Source organism: Schistocerca americana, chromosome 4 (genome assembly GCF_021461395.2).
Source record: "Schistocerca americana isolate TAMUIC-IGC-003095 chromosome 4, iqSchAmer2.1, whole genome shotgun sequence".
Classification (NCBI taxonomy): Eukaryota; Metazoa; Arthropoda; class Insecta; order Orthoptera; family Acrididae; genus Schistocerca; species Schistocerca americana.
The window spans coordinates 204974359-204982501 of record NC_060122.1 but is presented as its reverse complement, the minus strand read 5'-3'; the positions used below and the strand labels follow the sequence as shown (position 1 = coordinate 204982501).

The 8143-nt window shown below is 40.0% G+C and overlaps 1 pseudogene; it reads left to right on the top strand.

Moving 5' to 3' along the window:
* The first annotated feature begins 7039 nt into the window (after window positions 1–7039).
* On the top strand, window positions 7040–7157 carry LOC124614685 (annotated as a pseudogene).
* Window positions 7158–8143: the final 986 nt, after the last annotated feature.

Below are 8143 nucleotides of genomic sequence, written 5' to 3'. Positions count from 1 at the left end.
GTGCATGGCATCATGACTGCCAAGCAGTATCGTACACTGGTTGCATACCATGTACACCTCTCAATGACGATCATTTCTCCTGACAGTAGTAACATTTTTCAACAAGACAATGCGCCGTGTCATAATGGCAGCAGTGTGATGAAGTGGTTCGAAGAATGCAGTGGTGAATTTCAGTTTATGTGTTGGCTCCCCCAACTCGCCAGACCTGTACCAAATCGAAGGGATGTGATTGAACGTTGAGGCAGAGCTAATCGCCATCTCCCCGGAATCTACGGGAATCAGGTGACGTGTGTGTGCAGATACGGCGGCAATTTCCTCCAGCAACCTACCAAGGCGTCGTTACTTTCATGCCACCAAGCACTGCTACTGTTGTCCGTGCCAAGGTGGTCATACAGGCTGTTGGATATGTGTACATAATGTTCTGCCTGATCAGTATAAATTACGTCAGTATCCAGTCTCAGTTTCCGGTAGCTGACAGCTGAGCGCAAAGGTACGTTATGTTTCACATATCTTGGATGTGACTGAATGTGGCGTCAGAGCTCATTGCCACCCCTCCCTGTAATTTACGGGAATTGGGTGACTTGCATGTGCGCAGATGTGGTGTCAACTCCCTCTAGCGAATTACCTAGGCTTCACTGCTTCCACGCCACTACACGTCGCGCGATGTTATCCGCACCAAAGGTGCGGTCTTAATGTTCTGGCTGATCGGCCTTCGTAAGAGAGATAGTGATAACGAATAAGTTTTTTGGAAATGGGAATAAGAGTGGCGGGAAGGTATGCAGATCGAAGATTAAGTGTGTGTAAATGAATGTGAAGAAAGTATACATTCCTTCAGAGTAGGAGACCAATTATCTCATAAATGCACAGCTCCATATAGGGAAATGTGTTGCATTAAGGGAAATAAATCAAGAAACCGAGAGTACATGATTTACCTAATAACCTGAGGGGAAGTGACAATTTCTTTACACGTTTGCAACTTAATTATAGCGTGCAACAGTAGAGTTGTAATTTGAACAATGTGTATGTGTCTCGCAATAAGTATTATTTTGTGTGAATATTTTACATTTTATCGCCAGTACTTGTTAGAACCACTTTGGGGTCAAAGAAGACCCTATAGATAACATGATATCAAGCGAGGGCTCACCCTGAGGGATCAACGTACTTGAAATACCAAAGTACAATTAACGAAATCAATGAGTGAAAAGAGAAATGCGCAGTTTCGATAAAATCTAACTATACACTGCCTTCCCTGCCATATTTGTTCAAATTCACGGTATCAGTTGTGCAGTATCTTAGTTCATTTCAGTTACTGAGCCATATCCATTGTATTACTGATCAATCATTCAAGTGAGTTTGGTAATCAGTGAATGTCACATGTCTGGAAGCATGCCCATTCAACAAACTTCGTACAGAAAATTAAACCACCTTGTCCAGAATGCACGCTCCGGTTCTTTTATTTCCAACAGTAGCCATTACGATTTTGTACAACTCTCTATCAGTGGGTGTGGTTGTGTGTGTGTGTGTGTGTGTGTGTGTGTGTGTGTGTGTGTGTGTGTCTGTATGTTGTGCATGGCACAAAAACTTGGGTATTTTCTGTATGTTGTGTTACCACATTTGGGAGGTGATATTTAATGACGACGCAGAGGTGCAAACATATGAAATTCAGTCCAGAGTATATATGTGAGATCAAAATTAATGACACGACAGAGGGATAGAGAGCCAATACAGAGGGCAATATATTCAAATATTGCTGGGCTGTTTATTTATAGTTTTGGAGCAGTTTGTTACAATTTCATTTCACAGGGAGACCATTTTCCTACAGTTTTCGCTGTTACGTGAATCAGTAGTTACTATTCTTAAAGTTACAATTATTCTTACATTTTTGCTGTAACATGCGTTAGTGTGTACAATTGTTATAGCTTTCCTGTGATAGTATTGGGGCAATTTGTTATAGTTTTCATGAGACGTAGTTACAGTTTTGAGAATAGTAAACATTTACCACAAATTTTTGCCTCGGTAAGGAAATATCGTAGATCCGGGACTGCCTATAACTCTTTATGTTTTGGTTTAAGAGCTTGATCTGTGCAGTGTTTCGTATTGCTAAATTACTTATCCTGATTCTTCTCTTCTTACCCAAGATCCCTCTCTGTTGCTTGTGTTCTGTTCAGACCTTTCTTCGGCCGAGTCCTACATTCTGATCTATAGGTCAAAATTGGTGGACAGAATGACCTGTACATCAAGATCTTTGCTTCAGCAGGTATTTTCCAATTTCTAATAACGTCAGATATACAGTAATAAAATTTCTAACAATTTCCTATTCTCTCCGAAATTTCATTCTTGATGTTTTCTTTCTAATGTTTTATTTTCGCTAATACAGGTTAATGGCCAGTGTAGGGTGTATATAACATGCAGATTGGCAATAGGAAGAAAAGCCTTTCTCAAAAAGAGAAAATTCAGTATTGAGTTTGTCGGTGTACTCTCACAGCGACAGAAATATTGCTACTAGAAAACGGCCTTTGGGACCGAAACTCTCCGAGACATTTAAAAATAAAATAAAATTTTTAGATTGAAAATCGTAAATTTAAATGTTAGGAACTCTTATCTGAAGATGTTTGTCTGGACTCTTGTCTTATATGGAAGTGAAACATGGGCTATAAGCAGTTAAGAAATGAGTAGAATATTTTTCCACATGGTGCTGCAGTAGGACGCTCAAATTTGGACGTCATAACTGTTACTTGTCACTGTCATTAGATGCTGGCACGGCTATCCCACATCTGCAATTACAAACAATTTCAGTATTCTGAAATCGACAGTCACAACACCTGTAGAAGTGATGCTCACCATAAAATGTTTAAGCTTAAAAAGAATTCTGACAGTTATGATAAATGTTTACAAAATTAATTTAAAACTTTATGTATAAGTTTAGTAACAAAGTTATAGTAAACTCTGTCTGAACAAGCCTCGGACAGCCCAATGGTACCGCTCGACCGCCATGCCATCCTTAGCCAAAAGACATCACTTGAGATGGATACTGAGGGGCATGTGATCAGCACACAACTCTCCCAGCTGTTGTTAGTTTTCAGGACTGGAGGCACTCCTTCTCCGTCAAGTAGCTTTTCAACTGGCTTTGAAAGGGCTGAATGTACCCTTACTTGCCAACAGCAGTTGGGAGACCCAGACAATCATCCATCCAAGTGCTAGCCGTGCCAGACGCCACTTGACTTCAGTGATACGATGGGAACTGGCCTCACCACTGTGCGAAGAGTAACCTATAAAGCAGTATTTTAAAGACTTCTTGTTTAAAACGTTTTCTCATTCCTTGCCATTACCAGTTTAGAAATTTTGTTCCTCATCAGATAGCGTCATTACAGGACGCACTCCTAACTTAATTTTAGGTGATTTGTGTGCCACGGTACACTATAGTTAAAATATTCAGAAAGGTAATGAAGATAGACAACAGATGGGAATTGCATATTACTTGTATACCACAACTACTTACAGTGAACATATTCTAATTGCTTTCAAGTCTTGTACTTATTTACTTACCTTTTTACTTTCTATATAACACGCAATATTATCATTATAAACCTATCACAGTGTTATAAACATAATCTTGAAGTCACAGAGTAATAGGTGGTCCATCATGAGCACTTTTACATCGAACAGTCTGATTTTGCATCAACTTCTCGTGTTCTATAGGTACCGGTATCTTGCGGAAACGCTACAGAGCAACGGTATATATTGTCTACATTAGGGGTCAAAGATGAAAAGATGACTTGCAAGACATACCATTAAAATCGATATGGTTTATGCAAAGTAATTTGTCCTACTGAAATTGGTCAGAGTGTCTTCGAATGTTATCCACACATTTGACACACAGTTTAAGCAATTGTTTACGTATCTTGTCATATAAATTCCCATGATTACCAAAACTGTTCTCAAATTCTCGTGCAGTCAAATCCCTTACATGCTTTACATTTAATGATTCTGTAGCGAAAAAATTGTTTTTCGGTATCCCCCACATCGCAAAATCATAAAGTGTGAATGCGGTGATCTTGGAGTCCAATCAATTTTACCGCGTCTTCCTACCAAATCTCGAAAATCGTCATTCAAAAATGGACAGACTGCGGTGTCTTTTGCCAAATGACAACGTTCATACAGCTTCAAGTAAGCGATTTTGTGTGATTAAATTATAACTGTCCTTAACATTTCACCAGTGACGGTCCCTTTGAAAAAATGGGGTCTGTCAATCCTTTGTTGCATACACTAGCCCAAACAGTAACTCAGGAACACACGACTCCCTCTTATTACAAATCCCGGTTTTCAGAAGAGATCGGTACGTGCAGTTACGTTTATTAACTTTTCTAGTTGACTTAAAACTTGCTTTTCTGAATACAGGATTGTTTTGTGTAAGTTGGATCACTTTCGCTGCAGATGACATAGGCCCTACCACACAGAGTTCACCACTTCGACCAAGATCATCCACGCTCAGAGCGTGAAGTAAAGTACTCTAAAAATACTTCAGATGTAATGTTTTTAACAGTTTCCTGAAGCTTCTGTTGGAAAATTGTTGTTCCTTAGAAGTTCTTCCTGCGATTTTCATGGGTGACTGAAAAAAAGCCTGGCTAACTATTTGCAGTTTTTCTTGAGTAATTACAGACTTTTGGCGACCACTGAGTGTTAAGTAAGTCAGCTACTGACTCTGCGATCTTGAACTTACAGTTTAATTTGTAGAGAGCTTTCTTGTATGGTGGCTGTATACGCGGGAACTTTTCGACGAAAGGTAGCCTTACAGCTTCATAATGTTGAGCAAATTTCCACGGAATCTGCAAACAATCTACTCACTGTTCTGTAGACAATTTTCTGTTCATAATGTACATTTTTCATGGTTATAGTGAATTCACAGATGACGCCATGGCTCATATTGTCTGCTTTTAGAAACAAACCAGTTCTGCCATCATACTTCAAACAAATTTGGCTGCACATAGGTGTTCCGGTTTTTCGATGTGCGGGATATTACTTGATTACTTAGCTAAAATATGACAACTTAAAAAAATGCGCATCAGTTAACTGACTGCCCCACAAGCAGTATTTGTGTTAGCAAATGCTGGAATTTATTTTTCTGTCCTATGAGAGAGCAGCTTTTGAAAGTTTTTTTTTAGAGGTGCATTGTTAGCTAGTTCAGTCTGTTCGTTGTGGGTATTGTGAGATGATGTCTTTTAATTTCTAAATATGTTCGCAATATTGCTCTGGTCTGCACGGTGAAGGACCTTTAGGTTCAAATGATTCAGGTGGCTCTAAGTACTATGGGACTTAACATCTGAGATCATCAATCCACTAGACTTAGAACTACTTAAACGTAACTGACCTGAGACATCACATGCATCCGTGCCCGAGGCAAGATTCGAATCAGCGACCGTAGCAGCAGCGTGGTTCCGGACTGAAGCACCTAGAACCGCTCGGCCACAGCGGCTGGCTGCCTTTAGGTTGTTTTCAATGTTTTGTGCAGAGTGTTTCCCTTCAGCAACATGTGCGGCAAAGATAGACAAGATTAAACTCTTTATTCAAACTGTATTGGTGCTATGTTGTAACAAATAAGCCCTCGGTCGCAAATATTAAGTCAAAATTGACCTGGTTTCGACGCTACTATGAGCGTCGTCTTCAGAATTAGACTAACTGTACTAAAACATTAGGTATGTAGTACATTAATAAAATTAAAATTTGTACTGACTCGAAAAGATGCAGTACTTACAAGTCACATATTAAAAAAGATCTAAGCCGGAAAGGCGACGTCATGAACTCTTGTGAGATGGCGAGCCGCTAAGGGCTGCTCGTACTGTGAACAAGGGTTGCAACAAGACTGAGGTGCCCACTTTAGAAAGTATGGGCAAGTAAACATGGTGTTGCTACGAGCGCCATCTAGTAGCCGCAGAAACAACTAGGCTACTGTACATTCAAAATTAGACACATGAAATTGTGATGCAGCTGATTCAGGCGTAACATAAGCATTAATAATAACAGGATGAAGTTACATATTTATCTGCCTTAAATAGAGACACATTTTGTAACGTAAAAACGTTAGTTATGACATACAAGAAAACAGCAAAGATGGGACAGGAAAACAACATTTCGGTAAACTGCATGAGGAAATCTGAATCAATGATCAAGCAATGGCTTTATACAGTCAAAAAAGTTTTTATTTCGCAGCTGCAGCTGTTCGTTGAGAATGAGGCCATCATGACGAGTGAGATGTTTGCAAATCTCCAATTGCTCTAACACATCTAACCTATGCCCCTTCTTTTCGGTATGCAGAATATTGTTATCGCCTATGGCTTTAGGCACGTGTCCAGTAATTAAGAGATGATCGGCAAAGGATGAACTTAGGGGATTGATGCCGTTCTTTCTCAAAAGATGTTCTTTATATCTGATGGTGAAAGCACGTCCGGTTTGCCCTATATAATAGGAGGAGCAGGTATCGCAGATGATCTTATAATCGCCTGAACTTTCTGTAGGGGAGCGAATGGATTTCAAATTATGAATGAAGTTTCTATTTAGATTATTATTAGTAGAGAAGGCAACATTGTAGTTGTTGCGAAGCATGCGCTGAATCTGATAGGAAATGGGTTCTATGAAAGGAATAGAAAAACGTTTTGTTGGGTTAATTTCAGTGCATGAGATGTTGAGCGTGGTAGTTCTTGCAGTTTTCTTTTTTAGGATATCGTCCACTATGTTAGGCGTATATTCATTATTGACTGCTATGGTTTCTCTTGGCCGGTCGGCGATCACAGAATCGAGGCAAACTCCCTGCAGTCTTTCTCAAACCATTTTGCATAAAAAATTCGGAAAAAGTTTCATTTTTGCGTAACTTATAGCTTTATATGTCACCTTCAAGATGGTGTGCGTATCATTTAGTTTAAGGTCAAAGTTACTGTGATATTCGCGTGTAAAGTAAGATACTGCACAAAATTTGATGAAGTTTACAATGTAGAAAAGGGGTCGCTATAAATTTGTGTTTGATGCGTGTTATATAAAACGTTGAGGCAACGGCCTTGCCGCAGTGGCTACACCGGTTCCCGTCAGATCACCGAAGTTAAGAGCTGTCGGGCGTAGCCGGCACTTCGATGGGTGACCATCCGGGCCATCATGCGCTGTTGCCATTTTTCGGGGTGCACTCAGACTCGTGATGCCAATTGAGGAGCTACTTAACCGAGCGAATAGTAGCGGCTCCGGTCAAAGAAAACCATCGTAACGACCGGGAAGGCGGTGTGCTGACCACTCGCCCTCCTTATCCACATCCTCACCTTAGGTGACACGGCGGTCGGATGGTCCTGATGGGCCACTTGTGGCCTGACGAGGGAATGCCTACACAATATGTTGCGATGTATTAAATTTAGCTAACATGTTGAATTTTTCTGTAGACTCGGGTGTACGTTTCAATGTGTCGCCAATTTCAAGAAAATTGATCTAATATAGCACACTCACTATCGATTGCAGGTGCGAGTGACAAGGCCAGAGTGAAATGTCCACAAGAATTCTTATATCTTATAAATGATTCGAGATTTTTGGAAATGATGGTATGCAAAGAGGAGAGTATTTTTCCATATGGTTAACACGCAAAAGTTCGTTATCTACCGTGTTATTTCACTAAACACACACCTTTCTGATAAAAGAATGTAATTTTTAAGGGCCATCGATCGCTGGTGAAACGACAAATGCTATGGGTTTTGGAACAACATAAGTGAAGACATTACACCTTCATTTTTGTACCGAGGATGTGCTGTTTCATAAGCAATGACCTTACTTTTCCTCAATTAATAAACTTAATAAACCATAGCTTCAGAATTCCACCGAAATTGTCTATGCACAACACGTTACTGAGATGGCACTGTGTAAACTCAGCTGTGTTTTAGCAAAAGAAGCACATTTTAACATAGCAACAAGGCAAATGTGCAGATTTTACTCAGAAGTCGCCACTCATGGCGCTTCACGGAAAGTTATAAATTTTCAACAATCCAGGCGAAAATAAATCGCTGTTTTTGTTGCATTTTCAGCGGAATTCTTTTTAGGTACAAACCAAAGTGGAGGTGACAGTCATTTTTCAATGATCACCATGCAAGTTTTGGCGTGGGCGGGCTTAACTTAA